The 19585-nt window shown below is 42.3% G+C and overlaps 1 pseudogene; it reads left to right on the forward strand.

Annotated features, from left to right (window-relative positions):
* Window positions 1–4249: 4249 nt before the first annotated feature.
* LOC114680888 lies at window positions 4250–19337 on the forward strand (annotated as a pseudogene).
* Window positions 19338–19585: the final 248 nt, after the last annotated feature.

The following is a 19585-nucleotide window of genomic DNA, read 5'->3' on the forward strand; positions in this document are numbered from 1 at the left end:
CATCATATGTCAGCATTGGTCTGGCTGTATTGTCTGTGCCTGTTTCAGGGGCTGGAGTCGGGACAGAGGAGAGAGGACAGGAGTCACAGATGTCCCTGATGGAAACCCAAAGATTGAGGCAGCACCACCCCCATCCATTCCAATGGTGTTTCTGTTAGAGTTCCAGCTCTCCTAATAAGGCCATATGCCTCCCTCATCTGAAGAAATTCATACTAGTCTCACATCCTTGCAAACCAAGGGATAAGATAAAAATGCTGTTAAACAAGCATGAAGACGGTGTTTTATTTGGCTGGATTTTTATTTTTTTTTCTTTTTAAGTTTAGAGCATTTGAATTTCTTTCTTATTATCATTTACATACCTGCCATTCTTTTCTAGTTCCCTCCCAACATAATTGGACAAGGCAGCCTATATAATTTATGCTTGGCAAAAGAGATGGACATGTTATTTTTTCAAATATTTACATGTTTTTATGGATGTGTGTGTACCAGTGTGTATGGCATGTGCATCATATGCATGCAGAAGCTCATAAAGGTCAAAAGAAAGCATCAGGTCTCTTTTACAGACACTGTGAGCCATCATATGGCGCTGGAAAGAGAACCCAGGTCCTCTGGAAGAGTAACCAGTGTTCTTAACCACTGAACCCTCTCTCCAGCCCTCTCTCCCTGTTACCATTGCCCAAATATCTTATTCATTATTTTTAGATGTTTCATCAATATTTTTATGTGTTGTAAACAATTTATATATATAATTTAATCTTTTAAGTGTTACCATCCTCTTAACCAGATCCTTATTTTTAAAGATCTATTTCTATATTATTTTTGTCTGTACATATATGTGCCTGTGTGCATCTGTATGTACCACATGCATGCCAGAGCCCACAAAGGCCAGAATAAAGCTTCAGATACCCAGGAGTTGGAATTACAAACAATTCTACCATGTTGGTGCTGGAAACAGAACCCAAGTCCTCTACAAGAGCAGCTAGTGCTCTTAACCACTGAGCCATCTCACCAGCTCCTGGATCTTTATTTTTGTCTACTTCACCTTATGAATGCTGAAGAAAGTATGTTGAATTCTATGGCCTCTGAGTATTGTCAGGTTCCCGTCATATACCCAATACAAGGTGTTCTCAATGTTTTCAGCGTGTATGTTGAGTTCACAGTGGCTCTTCACTATTATATCCCCAGTGTAGCTCACACCGCTGTCCTAACATTGTTGCTGTACAACTTACCTTACTTGAAATGAGGATAGCCACTTCCTTTTTCTTCCTGATTGATAACAAATCATCTCCCATCTTTTTATTTACCATTTCTAATTAGTTTTAGGTATTTTCCTTATTTATAGTATATTGTTGGATGCGTTAGAGAAACACACTTTGAGACATCATGTTTCATCTGCTCATGCTTGCCATAGCCTTGATGGTTTTTCTTCTGTACTGCCATTTCATACTTTCAGCTCTTTCTTGTTCAGCTGAACCAGTGAATCCCATGTGATCTGAGGTAGAGCCAGAAGGGTGAATGACAGCATGTATCCTGGAACTCTTTAGAAAAAGTATCTTCCCTTCTGGAGTTGACAAGATCTGAAATTAGTGCAGCCGTGGCAACCTCCATGCTCCAGTAGTAGAACCAAACATAAGAAGAAATAGTTGTAAGGTAGAGAGGAACCAAAGCCCCAAAGGCCTGATGAATATCTACACAATTCAGCTAAAATCTAAGACACATCTGCCTCTAGACCAACGCTGGCCAACAGAACTTCTTTCAATGATAGGCCTGTTTCATCATTTGTACTGTCCAGTACAGTAACCAGGAGACACACTGTGACTCCCATCACTTAGTAAATACAGCAAAGGATGGTAAATGCAAACCAAGATCAATATCTTGACTAACTGCATAGAATCAGTGCAATGCCAGAACTATCTATCAGGTCTCGTGGGAATCTATTTCTGTGTCCTGGATGTAGGAGCTGAGATTTGCAGTAATTTGCCAACAAGGCAATAATCAAAAATTGAAAAATAAGTGTGTGGTGTGTGCGTTTTGTTTGTTTGGTTGTTGTTGTTTTGGTTTTTTGGGGGTGGGGTTCAAATCTATTTGGTGTTCTGTAAGTTTCTTGTATCTTCATAGCCATGTCCTTCTTCAGCTTGGGAAAGTTTTCTTCTATGATTTTGTTGAATGTATTTTCTGTGCCTTTGAGTTAGGAGTCTCCTTCTATCCCTATTATTCTTGGGTTTGGTCTTTTCATGATGTCCCAGATTTCCTGGATGTTTTGTATTAAGAATTTGCTGGATTTAACATTTTTGACCAATAAATCTATTTCCTCTATCATCTCTTGAGTGCCTGAGATTCTTTCTTCCACTCTTTTATTCTGTTGGCTATGCTTGCATCTGTAGTTCCTGTTCATTTACTCAGATTTTCCTTTTCTTTTGGTTTGTGTTTTCTTTATCGCCTCTATTTCAATTTTCAAATCTTGAACTGTATCTTTTACCTGCCTGATTGTTTTTTTTTTTTTTCTTGGCTGTCTTTTTTGTTTGTTTCTTTTCGAGACAGGGTTTCTCCGTGTAGTTTTGGTGTCTTTCCTGGATCTCACTCTGTAGACCAGGCTGACCTCAAACTCACAGAGATCGGCCTGACTCTGCCTCCTGAGTGCTGGGATTAAAGGCATGCACCACTTTTTTAAAGAGATTATTGATTTCTTCCAATTTTTTTGTTTGTCTTTCCCTCCATTTCTTTAAGGGAATTTTTTATTTCCTCTTTAAGGGTCTCTATGCTCTTCATAAAGTTATTTTAAAGGTCATTTTCTTCTGCTTCATCTGTGTTGGGATGCTAAGGTCTTGCTGTTATAGAATCACTAGGTTCTGGTGGTGCCATATTGCTCTTTATGTTGTTGAATGTATTCTCACACTGCCATCTACCCATATCTTCCTCCAATCCTCCAGTCGGTACAGGTGTGAATCTGTGGCTACAGTGTGGTCCCTCTTCTTCCAATCAGTGCAGGAGGGGAATGTGGGTTCAGTCATTGGTGCCTCAGGGGATACTTGGCAAGGAGGGTGGGGAGGCTGCTGCCAGACTCTGGGGCTCTGATGGGTGGAGGGAGGGGCATAGTATTTGCCTCTGGGACCTAGGAGCTAGAAATCTGGGCTGTCCAGCCAGGAGCTCAGGGCCACACCTCTTCTTCCCGATTGGGGTGTGTGCATTTCTAATCACTTCTTTTTCTGTTCTTCCAAGTTTATGTCCAATGGGGTCAAATATAAATAGCAGAGTCTAGAGCTAAATTATCTCTAATTATGTCAACTATAAACAGATTGATTTTTTTCGTGTTTTCTTTTATGACACTAATGAGGTAATTCTTGTCAAAGCAAATCCTTAACACATAGGAGGATCCTTCAGAAGACCAAATAAATCTGAGTGCTACATTGTCATTTCTAATTTATATCAATGATTCTCATGTACAAAAAGGTAAGGTAAAAGTGCTATTCTTCAAGAAATAATTACAGATTAATTAGTCACTCAAGAGTTGAGATTGACTATAATTAGATGATTAGACAATAATTCTCACAAATATGTCCTAACTAGGTTCCCAACAAGCCAGAAAATCCAACTAATAATAAAAATGGGTGTTAAAATGTACCTGAGACTCTCTCTGTCTCTGTCTCTCTCTGTCTCTGACTATCTCTCTCTCTGTATATGTGTGTGTGTGTGTGTGTGTGTGTGTGTGTGTGTGTGTGTTATCCTGTCTTTGAGACAGTCTTTCACTGGGACCCAGGACTTGTAGATCAGGCTAGAGTAGCTGGCCAGTGAGCCTCAGGGATCAATCTGCCTCCTTCTTCCCAGCACTGGGATTACAAGTACACCCCACATCCTAGTTAGGGTCTCTATTACTGTGATGAAACACCATAACAAAAAGCAAGCTGGAGAGGAAAGGGTGTATTTGGTTTACACTTTCACATTGTAGTCCATCAATGAATGAAGTCAGGACAGGAACTCAGGCAGGGCAGGAACCTGGAGGCAGGAGCTGATGTAGAGGCCATGGAGGGATGCTGCTTACTGACTTGCTCAGCCTGCATTCTTATAGAACCCAGGACCACCAGCCAAGAGATGGCTCAACCCACAATGGGTTTGACCCTCCATAAATCACTGATTTAAAAAATGCTTTACAGCAGGATCTTAGGGAGGCATTTTCTCAACTGAAGTTCTTTCTTCCTTTCAAATAACTCTAGTTTCTGTCAAGTTGACAGAAAACTATCCAGCACACCCCATGATACCTGGCTTTAACAAGCCACTCCCATCTCAGCCCCAGCAGCAGGCCAGCAGGTAAGAGTCCTGTAGGTAGGCCACTCCACCACCACAGCTACCCATTGGTCACTATAACCTACAAGACCCACTCCACCATCCAAACCCACCGAACCCATCATCCTCCTCCTGGCCAACTTTCCCTCACACCATCAACAGCCCTAGAGGCACAAGCACCACCTGCACCAGCTGGAAGAAGAGCAGCCTCCCCATGAACAACCCTCTCCAGCAACATCAGCAGACCCTATGGGCACAAGCTCCACCCACACCAGCTGGAAGAACAGACCCCACAAGCACAATTGAAGCCCACACCAGCCCGAGGAACTGGATGATATGCTGGATCGAGGCACCCAAACCCCCACAAACCTCAGCTGAGACAACCCTACTTGACCTGATGACTAGCCAATCACCAGAACCCTTGGCCATTCAGGCCAAAAGACAATAAAGGAAACAGACATCTATACCTAATATTATCCCAAACCCAGATTGGTAAACAGCAGTGTAAAAACACATTCAACAACATAAAGAATAATATGGCACCACCAGAACTTAGTGGTTCTTCAACAGCAAGACCTGAACATCCTAACACAAATGAACCAGAAGAAAATTACCTTAAAAATAACTTTATGAAAATAATAGAGGCCCTTAAAGAGGAAATAAAAAAATTCCCTTAAAGAAATGGAGGAAATGACAAAAAAATTGGAAGAAATCCATAAATCCATTAAAGAAAGTAAAAAAAAAAAAACAATCAAACAGGTTAAGGAAACAGTTCAAGATTTAAAAATTGAAATAGAGGCAATAAAGAAAACACAGAGGGAATTCTGGAAAAGGAAAATCTGAGTAAATGAATGGGAACTACAGATGCAAGCATAACCAACAGAATACAAGAGATGGAAGAGATAATCTCAGGCTTTGAAGATACATTAAAGAAATAGATTCATCAGTCAAAGAAAATGTTAAATTCCAATAAATTCTTAACACAAAACATCCAGGAAATCTGGGGTATCATGAAAAGGCCAAACCTAAGAATAGTAGAGATAGAAGAAGAAGAATCTTAACTCAAAGGCACAGAAAATATATTCAACAACATCATAGAAGAAAACTTTCCCAGCCAGGCAGTGGTGGTGCACACCTTTAATCCCAGCACTTGGGAGGCAGAGCCAGGCAGATCTTTGTGAGTTCAAGCCCAGCCTGGTCTACAGAGTGAGATCCAGGAAAGGCGCAAAGCTACACAGAGAAACCCTGTCTCGAAAAAAAAAAGAAGAAGAAGAAAACTTTCCCAACCTAAATAATGACATGCTTATGAAGATACAAGAATCCTTTACAGAACACCAAATAGACTTGACCCCCCCCCAAAAAAAAGCCAATAGACAACATCAAATTAAATGGACAGAAACTCAGTGATTCCACTACAATCAGGAACAAGACAAGGCTGTCCACCCTCTCCATATCTATTTAATATATATACTCAAAGTTCTAGCTAGAGCAATAAGACAACAAACAGAGGTCAAGGGGATCCAAATTGGAAAGGAAGAAGTCAAACTTTTGCTATTTGCAGATGATATGATAGTATACATAAGTGACCCTAAAAATTCTATCAGGGAACTCCTACAGCTGATAAATACTTTCAGTAATGTAACAGGATACAAGACTAACTAAAATAAAAATAAAAAAAAATCAGTAGCCTTCTTATATACAAATGATAAATAATCTGAGAAAGGAATCAGAGAAACAACACCCTTTACAATAGCCATAAATAATATAAAATATCTTGGAGTAACTCTAACCAAACAAGTGAAAGACCTGTATGACAAGAACTTTGTCTTTGAATAAAGAAGTTGAAGACAATATCAGAAAATGAAAAGATCTCCCATGCTCTCAGATAGGTAGGATTAACATAGTAAAAATGGCACTTTTACCAAAAGCAATCTACAGATTCAATGAAATCCCCATCAAAATCCCAATACAATTCTTCACAGACCACAAAAGAACAATACTCAACTTCATAAGGAAAAACAAAAAATCCAGGATAGCTAAAACAATCCTGTAGAATAAAGAACTTCTGGAGGCATCACCATCACTGACTTCAAGCTCTACTATAGATCTATAGTAATAAAAACTTGGTATTGACATAAAAACAGACATGTGGATCAATGGAATCGAATTGAAGACCCTGGCGTAAATCCATAAACCTATGAACATCTAATTTTTGACAAAGAAGCCAAAACTGTACAATGAAAAAAAGAAAGCAACTTGAACAAATATTGCTGGGATAACTATCTGTTAACATGTAGAAGACTGCAAATAGATCCACATCTATCACCATGCACAAAACTCAAGTCCAAGTGGATCAAAGACCTCAACATAAATCCAGTTACACTGAATCTGATAGAAGAGAAAGTAGGAATACATTGGCACAGGAGACAACTTCCTGAATATAACACCAGTGGCACAGATACTGAGATCAACAATTAATAAATGGGACCTCATGAAATTGAAAAGCTTCAGTAAGGAAAGCATACTATCAATAAGACAAAATGGCAGCCTACAGAATGGGAAAAGAATTTCATCAATCCCACATTTGACAGAGGGCTGATCTCCAAAATATATAAAGAACTCAAGAAACTAGACATCAAAATACCAAATAACTCAATTTAAAAATGGGTTATAGAGCTAAACAGCTCAACAGAAGAATATCAAATGACTGAAAGATATTTAAGGAATTGTTCAACATCCTTCATCATCAAGGAAATGCAAATCAAAACAACTCTGAGATACCATCTTACACCTGTCAGAATGGCTAAGATCAAAAACACTGAAGACAGCTAATGTTGGAGAGTATGTGTAGTAAGGGGAACACTCCTCCACTGCTGGTGGGAGTGCAAACTTGTACAGCCACTTTGGAAATCAGTATAGAGGTTTCTCAGGAATCAATCTATCTGAAGACCCAGCAATACCACTCTTGGGCATATACCCAAAGGATGCTCAATCATACCACAAGGACACTTGCTCAGCTATTTTCATAGCAGCATTATACATAATAGCCAGAACCTGGAAACAACCTAGATGCCCCTCAACCCAAGAATGGATATAGAAAATGTGGTACATTTACACAATAGAGTATTACTCAGTGGTTTAAAAAAAAAAATGACATCATGAAATTTGCACATAAATGGATAGAACTAGAAACAAACAAAAAAAAATCATCCTGAGTGATGTAACCCAGACCCAGAAAGATGAACATGTATGTACTCACTCATAAGTGGATATTAGATGGAAAGCAAAGGATAACCAAGCTACAATCTACAGCCCCAGAGAAGCTAGGTAACAAGGAGGACCATCAGAGGAATGTATGGATTGCCCTGGGAAGGGTAAATAGATGAGATCTCCTGGGTAAACTGGGAGCATGGGGTAGGGTAGAGGGGAGGGAATAGGGGATAAAAACATGAGGGATTGGTATGAACAAGTTGGGAGAGGGACGGAGAGGGAGAGCAATGAAAGAGATATCTTGAGAGAGGGAGCCACTATGGGGTCAGGGAGAAACCTAGTGCCAGGGGAACTCCCAGGAATCCACAAAGATGACCCCAGCTAAGAATCCTAATAATAGTGGAGAGGGTGCCTGAACTGGCCTTCTGTAATCAGACTGGTGACTACCCTAATTGTCATCATAAAGCCTTTATCTAGTAACAGATGGAGGTAGATGTAGAGATCCACAGCCAAGCACTGGGCCAATCTCTGGGAGTCTAGTTGAAGAGAGAGAAGAAGGATTATATGACCAAGGAGTGAGGGGGTCAAGATCATGACGGGGGAAACCCACAGAGACAGCTGATCCAAGCTCTTGGGAGCTCATGGACTCCAGACCAACCTCTAGGGAGCCTACATGGGACCGAACTAGGCCCTCTGCATGTGGGTGAGAGTTGTGTAGCTTCGTTAGTTTGTGGGGCCCCTAGCAGTGGGACCAGAATCTGCCCCTGGCACATGAGTTGGCTTTTTGGAACCTATTCCCTATTGTGGATACTCTGCTCAGCCTTGATGCTGTGTGGAGGAGCCTCAACTTGATATGCCATGCTTTGTTGACTCCCTTATCCTTTCTGAGTTGTGGATGGGGGTGGGGGTGGTAGGGAAGAGGTTGAGGGGATAATGGGAGGAGAGGAGGGAGAGGAAACTGTGATTGATATGTAAAATAAATTAAAATTTTTAATTAAAAAAAAAGAATTACAACAAAACCTAAGTTCTGAGTGCTGTAGTCTAGCTTGAGATCAAAGGAACATATTGGCTACAGCCCCAGAGCCTGGGAAACAGGAAGGACCAGACACTCTAAAAGGTAGGAAAGGATGCCCAGAACTCAAAAGTCATTCTGCTATTGAGTTAATTGCTAGCAAATTCCAGAAATCTTTTAAAAAGTTCCTCTCTCCCAGTTGTCAACATCCCCCACTAAGGGCCAGTCTATCCCTGTTTTTCTACAGACTTGGCAGTTGCTCTAAGGCCTAAATTTTAAGAAGAAATTTAAAAAAGATACCCAGCCCTTCCGGAAGGTCCCCTGCTCTCACCCATGTAAGCTACTCTACGCTGGCATCCAGACAGCAAAAGGGAAGGAGAAAGAGGCCAACCGCCATATGGCTAAACATCCAGCCAAAGCACCATTACCAAGGAACAAGCCAAACTTCTGTCTCCACCCAAGGGTGGAGGAGCCCAGCTAATGCACCCAGTCAACAGCAGATGGCCCTGGGGCAGGGTGGTCTAAGCAACTTGTCCGAGATTCACAGAGCATCCGTCTCATCTCCCCAGATGAATTTACAAAGAGGCCCACAGGCTCCACGAAAAGGACAAAAAGGGTATGTATGAAAGTCTGACTCTTAACAAGATTGTACAAAAAGGGCGACATTCTGCACAGTGCATCTAGGTGTAAACTACCCTAAAGCTGAAATGGAGAGTTCAATATATTACATGTGTTAAGTCTCCGTTCCATTTTTTGAAATAAAAAACTAGATGGAGGAAAGTCCCATTGGATCATGTTTGATTCCGGGAAGGAATCTGAGAAAGAACAAAGGTGGGATGGGGAGAAGAAAGAAAACACCAAGTGCTGAGGAAGTCAGGGCCGTGGAGTCTGAGGCAAAAATCAGATCACCAGCACATCCCCCATTAGCCCGCCACTCATTCCAGGGCCCTTCTTCTCCAGTTCCAGTTTTCCTCTTCAGTAGACCTCAGGGCTCTAAACTCCTCTGCCCCGGGAGTTTTGAAGATCATATCCCACAGCTGAGAAGCCTGATCTCACTCACCCCTCCTCCTCCCCTACCCCTCAAACTCCAGCTTTTCCCTGAGAGGAAATAGCCTGTGCTGCAAATACTGAAGTCACTTGAAAGCTTAATGTCACTCAAGTCCCAATTCCACCTGGTTGTACTTGCCTGAACTCAACTTTTTTTCTCTAAGGGTTTGGCTGAGAACTGGTAAAGGGAATGGAATGTCTTAGTTTATTGATTTATTTTCCCATAATTGATAAATATAAATAAAAATGTCACATGCATATGCAAAATGTGCTAGTAGTGATAAGTATAAGCACAATCCTCCCCGGAACGTAAGACTTTGACTCTTAGGACAGCCGGTGCCAACTTGTTCCTTCGTTTCTCCTTCTTTCTCCCACAACCAAAGAGGGCATTGTGCTTCAATTGGCTGAGTTAGGTGACTAGTGGGACCACTTGTCTTCACATGGGATCTCATGTTCCCTAATCAATGGTCAGCCTCTGAAGTGCAGGGCTCCTATAAGAACTCGCCCCCAGCAACACAGCTCTCCTTTCCACCCAGAAAACATGACAACTCATGGCCCTTAGCTCTATATTCTCTTGAACCTGGAAGCATATTATCAAATGTCTTCGTGATCATGCGGCACAGACTCAGCTGTATGGTAGCAGGAGACTCTTCGGCATCTAGGAGCGCCTGTGGCGCTGAAGGGAAGTCTGTACTTTTATTCTTCTTGCCTCTGGCCTCCTCCACGCTCTTTTCTAAGGAAGGGTCACCATCAACCCATTTCGTGTGCTGCTAGCCTTTCTATGATCTCAGAAAGTTTCAAATACCAGGTGGCAGCTACCTGTTATTATGCCTTAGAGTAGGCAAGATGGCTTCTTGATTCTTTGAGACCTGCCCTCCGACCCACTGGCTATTTCCACCACTCTTGAGCAACTGGGAGTGGCTGTGTCATAGCCCTGCAGGTCGAAGCCCAGCTTCTGTGTTTTTCAATTGAACATAGGTAGTCTGCCAGTCTAGTCTTCAAGAAATGTCCATGGCTACCAAGAGCTACCTTTTTAGTCCTAGTTATTAAGAAGGAAGCCTGCAGAAGTCTAAAAATAACATCCTAACCTGCTATGTTTCCTTTTCTGCTTACAAACCCAGCTCCAAAAGTCACTTTTTTGTTGCTTGTTTGGTTGGGTTTTGAGATGGGATCTAGTATCTGTACAAGATATTTTGTATTTAGTACAGGATCTGTAGACAGCTGATAAAAAACTCCCTAAATATCCAGGGATGACCTTGAACTCCTGATTCTTCTGTTTCTACTTCCAGGGTACTGGTATTATAGGTATGCAGTATGTCACATGCTTGGGTTATGCAGTGCTGGGAACTGATTCCAGGACTTCATGCTTCCTTGGCAAATACTTTACTAACTACAGTACATCCCCCGCCTCAAAAGTTATGCGATGAAGGAATACTTCATTAATTGAACTTGCGCCCAACATCAGCTCCTAATGTCATTGTTTATAATGACTAATTTTAATTTCTAGTTAACAATCACTGCCTTGTATTAGCGAGCAATTGCTGAGCAACAGATTCTCCAAAACTTAACCATTGGAAAAAACAGAAACATTTACTTTCTCACTGAATTTCTGATGGTAAGAAGCTTAGGATTGGGGCTAGAGAGATGGCTCAGCAGTTAAAAGCACATACTGCTCTTGCAGAGCACCCAACATCCACATCATGTAGCCCATGATAGCCTATAACTCCAGCTCCAGAGGAGCTGATCTCTGTCTGATCTCTGAGGCACTGCCCTCATACACATACCCACACATAACACACACATTTACTCATAATGGTTTTAAAAGGAAGAAATTCAGGATGGGTTGAGTAGAGTAACCAGGGATCTTGTCCATGCAGGCTGCCACTCATGACAGTAGATGGATGGAAAGTCACTTCCAACCAAATGCACTCCTGTGACTAGCATGTCCCCTACAGATGATTGCTGAATGCCCTCACAATATATCAGTGCCTTTAACTCCTCCAGTGATCTGAGGTCCACGTTGACAACCACAGGCCATTCTTTCCTTGTCAAAACACCCCTATGAGCATCACAGGGCATGTCTATCCAAAGTGGCTTGAAAGCACAGGAGAGCTTAAGAAGCAGATGCTGGAGATCATTGTGTGTGCGGAGGGAGGAGGGTACTCTCTGAAGACTGGTGGCCTACTGGGTGAATATTTTTATTTAAAAGAGTACAAAGTTAAATAAGTAAAACTCTAACCTCTACAATTCATGGACAACCACAATATCCTAATAAATAGCAGAGTGTACATTTGTGCCCAGGATGGATTCTACAGTGTGATGGCTGTTCTTGGTTATCAAAATCTGGAATTAACTAAAATCCAAAAATGGAGGGCACATCTGTAAGGGATTTTTTTCCTTAATTTGAAGTAGGAAGATGTACTCCTAATCTGGATCTTTGAAGTAGGAAGACACACATTCAATCCAGATCTTCTGGGCTGGGAAAAGGATTAATGCCTTTAATCCTGGTCTCAAGGCAGGAAGACATACCTTGAATTTGGGTCATACCTTCTGCTGGCAGCCTATACAAGGACGTTGAAAAAGGATGCTTTTGCTCTTTGTCTGCTTACCTTCACCTTGCTAGCACATCCATTCATTCTCTGACATTAGAGCCGACTTCTTCAGGATTCCAGCATATGCTGAAGACCAGCTGGGACATCCAGCCTCATGGTCTGAACAACTACTGGATTCTTTTTTTTTTTTTTTTTAAGATTTATTTATTTATTATGTATACAGGAGAGGGTGCCAGATCTCATCACAGATGGTTGGTGCTGGGAATTGAACTCAGGACCTCTGGAAGAGCAGTCAGTGCTCTTAACCTCTGAGCCATCTCTCCAGCCCCTGGATTCTTAAACTTTGCATTCACAGCCAGTCATTGTTGGATTAGCTGGACTGCAGCTTGTAAATCATTCTAATAAATCCCCTTTCTGTATATATATATATAGAGAGAGAGAGATTTGTTCTATAAATTCTGTTACTCTAGAGAACCCCGACTAATACATACAGTTTTGCAAAAGATCTCACAGCTTTGAGGCTCATCCTGTCTTTTGTTTGACATTCCCAAGCCACAGTTGAGCTTTGTGGCAGGAACAGAGATGCCTGGAAACACTAAGGCAGGGAGAGGCAGAAACCCTTGTGGAAGGTCCGTCAGTGCTTCTGGTTGGTATTCCCACGGGACAACAAAATCATCTTGCCTTTCTACTTTGGACAGTAACTGTCATTGTGGCATAATGCCAGGCTGCATTTGATTTTGTTTGCTTTGCTTTCTGGAATGCCTGAAATGATAGCACCCACAGAATTTCTGGAATTTCCTTACGACCTTCTAGGGAGGCAAAAGCCTCAAGTCTAAGTATAAAGTTAGCACAGCACGACCCTGGCTTAGTTCAACAAAGCAGTGACCCAAGAATATCCTTAGTAAAGCTTGCTTTAGTTGCCAAGCCCTGAAGAACCACTGTCTTTTTCAACACGGTACAGAGAATTGCCAAGTAGTATTTTCTAATTCAAGAGAAATGTGTGAGAGAATCTCCTGCTAGAATATGCCAGACATTCCTCCAGGCTGCCAGGAGGTCTGAAGAAAGCCAGATCCCACCTTCAGGAGCTAGCTGGCCTCTCAGTGCTGGGAAGCCTTTGAGCCAACTAGCCATTTGATGCATGCCTCCCCTTAGAAGCGGCAATGACATTAAAAAAAAAAAAAAAAAAAAAAAAAAACACAAGGAGAGCCCCTTCCTGACTCCCCCACCCTATCCCACTAGCTCCAGGATCTCTCTGCCTCCTAATCAGCCCCATTCAGAACTCTGGTCTGTCTGTGTTGCTAGATTCTGATGCACACACGCAGCAAACCTGCTCAGACATGGGTCCCCATGCAAAACCTTCATCCTTAGGGTGTTCCAATTTTCAGATATAATAAGACATTCAAAAGCAGATCTCATTTCCTGGCCATGTGTACAGAAGTATGTTAGGAAGAGGCCCTGGGAGCCTGTCAGGGTTGTATACGGTCTGGGGACCTATCCTGGGAACAAGAGACAGACTCCTCTCTGGAAAGATGGGCAGTATTCCTAGTTTCCGTATAGGCTCTTCTTCATCCTTGTAAGGACTTCCCTCCACTTTACTTGGAGAAGAAAACACAATCCTCTCCCATTTAGCCACAACTCACCAGATCCCTTGCCCAGCACCTCCATGTGTTGGCCCCTCCTACTCCAATCTTTCAAATCACTCAGAGTTTTTGGAAAAACAACAAGGGGCAATACATTGGCCTCAAAATTCCAAATTAGAGCCTCCAGTCTGTCTCTTGAGAAAGAAACTTCTGAGTCTCCTGGATGGATTTCTCCCCTAACAATTCCAAAACCTCCCTGTGGAGCAGCTTCAGCCCTCTTCCCGATGACATTAGAATGAAAGACCCTAGCCCTTCAGGCTTACACCCCCAAGCCTCAGGAAAAGAGAAACTTCAAACAGCAGGAAATGAGAAACTAAAAATCTAGTTCCAAGGGCAACCTGACTTAGCCATTGTTCAATCTCCCCTGCAACCATATAACAATGTAAAAACATTTTTGTTAAGAGATGTGCTCAACTGTGACTGGGATAGTTGCAGGTGTTCCAAGAAGGACCACTGTGACCTTTGTGTAAACTCCACTCCTGCCCTGATACCCCCCTTGAGGTTTCAGGAAGAATGTACCTGTTGACTGTACCCCCTCTGTGATCACTCTGTACCCAGACCATAATCTTGTGAAATGAAACTGTATGGGAATTGTAATCTTGTGGGTTTTGTGGGTTTTTCCTTTATAAGCCCTTATGGGGCTGCAGTTAGATGCGGCTCTTGCTCTTAGGAGCAGAGTTTGCCCTTCTATATAGAAGCTTAAATAAAAACCTCTTGCTATTGCATCAACTGGACTGGAGTCTGGTTTCTTGGGGCACCCACTTGAGACCCTAAACTTTGGGGTCCAACAAGAACAAGGAGCCACAGGATATTATCAGTACTGAGCCCAGTTCTCAAGCGAGGTCCATCATTTCCTCCACCTTACCTTGACCACACTTAGAACCAAAATAACAAAGACATCCTTGGAATACCCAAGGCAAGACTCTCCCTAGGAAATGTCCCTTTTGAGGTAGACCTCAAACCGAGGCAGCAAAGCCTAGTCTTCCAAGGATTAAAAAATAAAATCCCTCCAAATAAATGTGGTCATTATCAAACCACTGAAGGTAAATTCACCCTGCTTGGAAAAGACTTGTTAAATATGTGTTTATCCTGGTAGCAGCTGCTCTGTGTGTGTGCTGGATCTTTCCAATTGTCTCCTCACGTCCACGCTGCATTCCCTGGCCCCCCCATACCCAGCTGCTTCAGAACACCAGCTTAGGCCCCTTGTGGCTTCTACCATCGATAGTTCTCCCCCTGATCTCTGAACCTTGGTCCTGATAATGTGGCAGGAGGTGGGGGCGCGGGGGTACTGGCATTCCCCTTCTCATTGGCAGTGATGTTCGTTCACTCAAGACCACACCTCCAAGCGGGGTGCCCACTCTTCTCCTATCACTGCCCGTTCTCTGGGTTCCAGGGACCTCCTTTCTCCTCTGACCTCTTCCAGCCCTGGCAGCCAACCTTTGCTGGGATGCTTCTGCAGCCTATGGAATCTCTGTGTCTACCTACACGCTTGTAAATAACTCCCCCATACGGCCAATTGCTGACTCTATAACAGGACTGGCTGTCTCACACTGGGGTTGTGATTTGCGATGGGATGACCCTCTCCTCCCTTTCCTAAGCCTTCACTTCAGTGGAGCAAGCATATCCCTTTTTAATAAATGTGACATAAACCACAAGAGAATAAGTTAAGCCCTGGGGTATACAACCTCATAAAACTAATAACTCAGGCCTTTTTGCTACAGTGGGAACTGAAGAAAGGTGTTTAGTTATTTAGATTGTTTGATTATTTAAATGAGGCCATGGGAAAGGAATGTTAAGAAAAACAGGACCAAAAGTCAAGTCAATGGCCCATGATAACCTCAGATTGCTACATGTCCTGGCATGGGAACAACCCACAAGTAATAGGAATGTGTGCATTTGACAAGTCTACTTTTCATAGGACTTAAGACAAAGTCTTGGAAAGCAGAAACACACACACACATATTCACACACACATACATACTCATGTACATACACACACATATTCACACACACACACACACACACACACACACACATGCATACAGAGAGAGAGACATACAAACACACGCGCAATTGTTGTAATTAAGCCTTACTTAAAGAAGATAGTTTTCTGTAATCGAATATTTTCTGCATTAAGATCTGAAATAACAGTCACTAATAAAACTGTTCAAGAGACTGTATAACTTAATTGTTACAGGATAACCCCATCTTTGGTGTCCCTTAAATAATTTTAAGTAAACTTTCCTGACAGCGAAGGAGAGTGAGAGGCCTCCCGGAATGGAAAAGCACTTGCTTTTTACTATAGGGGCACTTCGCATGCAATCTGCTCTCTTTAAAACTTAGTTGAGTGACACTCTACTGTTGACCGTAAGGACAGTACAACACCACGGACCTCTAGAACTTGCCTAACTAAGTAGTGTGGTTTCCCATATGTCCCTTCCCTCTGTCTTTGGCAACCTCTCTCTTGTTTGCTACTCTGAATATGACCATTGTAGGCACCTCACATACTGTTGTTGAATTAGTTTGCTTTTCTGGTGCTGTGATGAACACCATAACCAAAAGCAACTTGAGGAGAGAAGACTTCATTTGGCTTACATGTTCGATCACACGCCATCATCAAGAGAAGTCAGGAACAGAGGTGGAAACCGTGGTGGGGTGCTGCTTACTGGCTTGCCCCTCATGGCTTGCTCAGCCTGCTTTCTTATCGTACCCAGGACCACCTGCCCAAGGGTGGCACCTCACACATCGGGCTGGCCCTCCCACATCAGTCATCCGTCAAGACTATGTCCCACATATATGTCCACAGGTCAGTCTGCTGTAAGAAATTCCTCAATTGAGGTTCTCTCTTCCTGGGCGACGCTAGTTTGTGTCTAGTTCACAAAAACCAACCATCACAGAAATCATAAATGGCTAGGATTTATCTCACTTAGCATAATGAGTGCAAGGATCACTTGTGCTGATGCATATTACAGTTTCTTGGGTTGTTTTTTCTTTTTGATTTTTTTGTTGTTTTTGTTTGGTTGTTGATGTTTTTGTTTGTTTTGTTTGTTTTTGTAGTATTTTCAACTAAAAAAATTCTTTTGTTATACACATATTTTCTTTATCTGTTTGCCTGTTGATAGACTTCCATGTTTTTTTTTTTCCATAGCTGGGCTACGGTGAATTGTGTGGCAGTGAACATGAGAATGTTAACATCTCTTCAGGATCCTGGTTTTAAATCGAAAAGCCAAAAAAAAAAAATCTTCTCAATAAATTCCAGTAGTGGTATTTCCTGGGTCCAACAAAAGCTCCACTTGTAAAATCTGGAGGCCTTCTACACTGTTTTCCCTGGAGTCTGCCTACTTTACATTCTCACCAGCAGTGTGCAGGCATTCCAGTTTCTCCACATTCTCACCTATAGGTGCTGTCATTTGTCTCTGTGAAAAAAAGAGTCATCCTGACAAGTGTATCTGTCTCTGTCTCTCTCTCTGTCTCTCTCTGTCTCTCTCTGTCTTTGTCTGTCTCTCTCTGTCTCTGTCTGTCTGTCTGTCTGTCTCTCTCTCTCTCTCTCTCTCTGAGGTTTTATCTTTCCATGGAACTATTGGGGGGTGGTATTATGTTCCCCAAAACATTGTGCACCCTAATAAACTTATCTGCGGTCAGAGACAGAACAGCCACTAAATACAGAGGCTAGAAAATGGTGGCACTCACACCTTTAATCCTAGCACTCCAGAGGTAGAAATCCCTCTGGATCTCTGTGAGTTCAAGGCCACATTGGAAACAGCCAGGCATGGTGACACCTTTAATCCCAGAAATCGAGCCTTTAATCCCAGGGAGTGGTGGTAGAAAGCAGAAAGATGTATAAGGAGTGAGGACCAGAAACTAGAAGCATTTGGCTGGTTAAGCTTTCAGGCTTCTAGCAGTACAGTTCAGCTGAGAGCCATTCAGATATGAGGACACAGAGACTTCCAGTCTGAGGAAACAAGACCAGCTGAGAAGTTGGCCAGGTGAGGTGAGCTGTGGCTTGTTCTGTCTCTCTGACCATCCATCATTTCACCCCAATAACTGGCCCCAGGTTTGATTTTATTAATAAGACTCTAAGATTCCTGCTACACTATTGGTCATGGAGAAATGTCTACTCGTGTCCTTAGTCCATTTTTAAGCCAGTTTGCTTGCTATTGAGCTACTAAGGTTTCCTATGTATTTTAGATAGTAAACCCTTTTGGGGAATATTGTTTCTCCTGTTCCATAAGTTACCTGTTATTTGCATTGATGTTCACAGGCGTTTTAGTTGGTGGAATTCCACTTACTTTCAGGGTCTTGCCTTTGCTGTCATGTCCGTGAAATCACTGCCAAGATCAATGTCAAGAAGTCTTTCCTCTATATTTTCTTCTTGTAGTTCTGCAGTTCTCACATTTATGTCTTTAATCCAATTTCAGTTGTCTTTTTTTTGGTGGTGTACACAAGGGTTCAGTACTCTCTTTTCTGTGTGGTTATCCCGTTTTCCTGACACAGTTTATTAAAAAGATGGTCCCTCTCCATTGTATATTCTTGGCATTCTAACTGTAGATCAATTGATCACACACATGTGGATTTACTTCTGGGCTTTCTATTCTGTACCATCGATCCGTATGTCCGTCTTCATGTTCATGCATATGGTTCTACTACTTTAACTTTATAATATTATTTTTGAAATCAGGAAATATGAGGTCTCCATGATTTCCTTCTTTCTTAATATCTAAATAATTTTTTGTAGTCTTTTGTGATATCTTATCAATTGTAGAATTGCCTTTCCTTGCTAGCATAGGATATAGAACCCTAATTATTCATTTTTTAAAAATACGCAAAGACTAGAAATGAACAGGGAAACACTTCAAGATACAAAATTCACATTAAGAACTGCTGTGGGCTGGGCAGATGGCTGTACAGTTAGAGAGCACTTGCCCCTTTCTCCTGCCCAGCTGCACAGAAGCAGAGGCCCCGGTGTAGTCAAGAGATGGCTTCCGCTGGGCGCTGGTGGTGCATGCCTTTAATCCCAGCACTCGGGAGGCAGAGCCAGGAGGATCTCTGTGAGTTCGAGACCAGCCTGGTCTACAGAGTGAGATCCAGGACAGGCACCAAAACTACACAGAGAAACCCTGTCTTGGAAGAAGAAAGGGGGGGGCAGGGAGAGTTGGCTTCACCTGCCATCCACTGCTGTGGCCCAGGAAAACACTTGCTGCTGAAGTTGTGACTGACATTAACACTGCTTTACCAGAGGTACTGAGGGCCACCCTCGCCCACGATCATCTAGCACGGGGTCTTCTCAAAGCTTCCAAAGCCTTAGACAGGTGCCAAACCCATCTTTGTGTGTGATGAGCCTAGGTATGTCAAGTTGGTGGAGATACTTTGTGCTGAGCACCAGATCAACCTAATTAAAGTTGAGGACAACAAGAGACCAACAGAATGGATAGGCCTCTACAAAACTGATTGCAGGGAAACCATGTAAAGTATTTGTTTGCACTTTGGTAGTGGTCAAGGGTGACAGCAAAGAATCTCAGGCTAAGGATGTCATTGAAGAGTACTCCAAATGCAAGAAATGAAAAGTTTGGTTAAAAAACAAACAAACAAAATAGCACTGGCTGCTCTTCCAGAGGACCTGGGTTTGGTTCCCAGCACCCACATAGTGTCTCACAACCATCTTTAACTCCAGTTTCAGGGATCCAAAGCCCTCTTTTTGACCTTTGTAGGCACCAGAACATACATGTGGTACACAGACATACATGCAGACAAACATACACAACTATAAAATAAAAATAAATCTCTTTTTAAGAGTCAGTTGCATTTTAATCTCTAAAACTAAACTATCCACAAAGAAAATTTGG

This window comes from Peromyscus leucopus, chromosome 8a (genome assembly GCF_004664715.2).
Source record: "Peromyscus leucopus breed LL Stock chromosome 8a, UCI_PerLeu_2.1, whole genome shotgun sequence".
In the NCBI taxonomy this organism is placed as follows: domain Eukaryota; kingdom Metazoa; phylum Chordata; class Mammalia; order Rodentia; family Cricetidae; genus Peromyscus; species Peromyscus leucopus.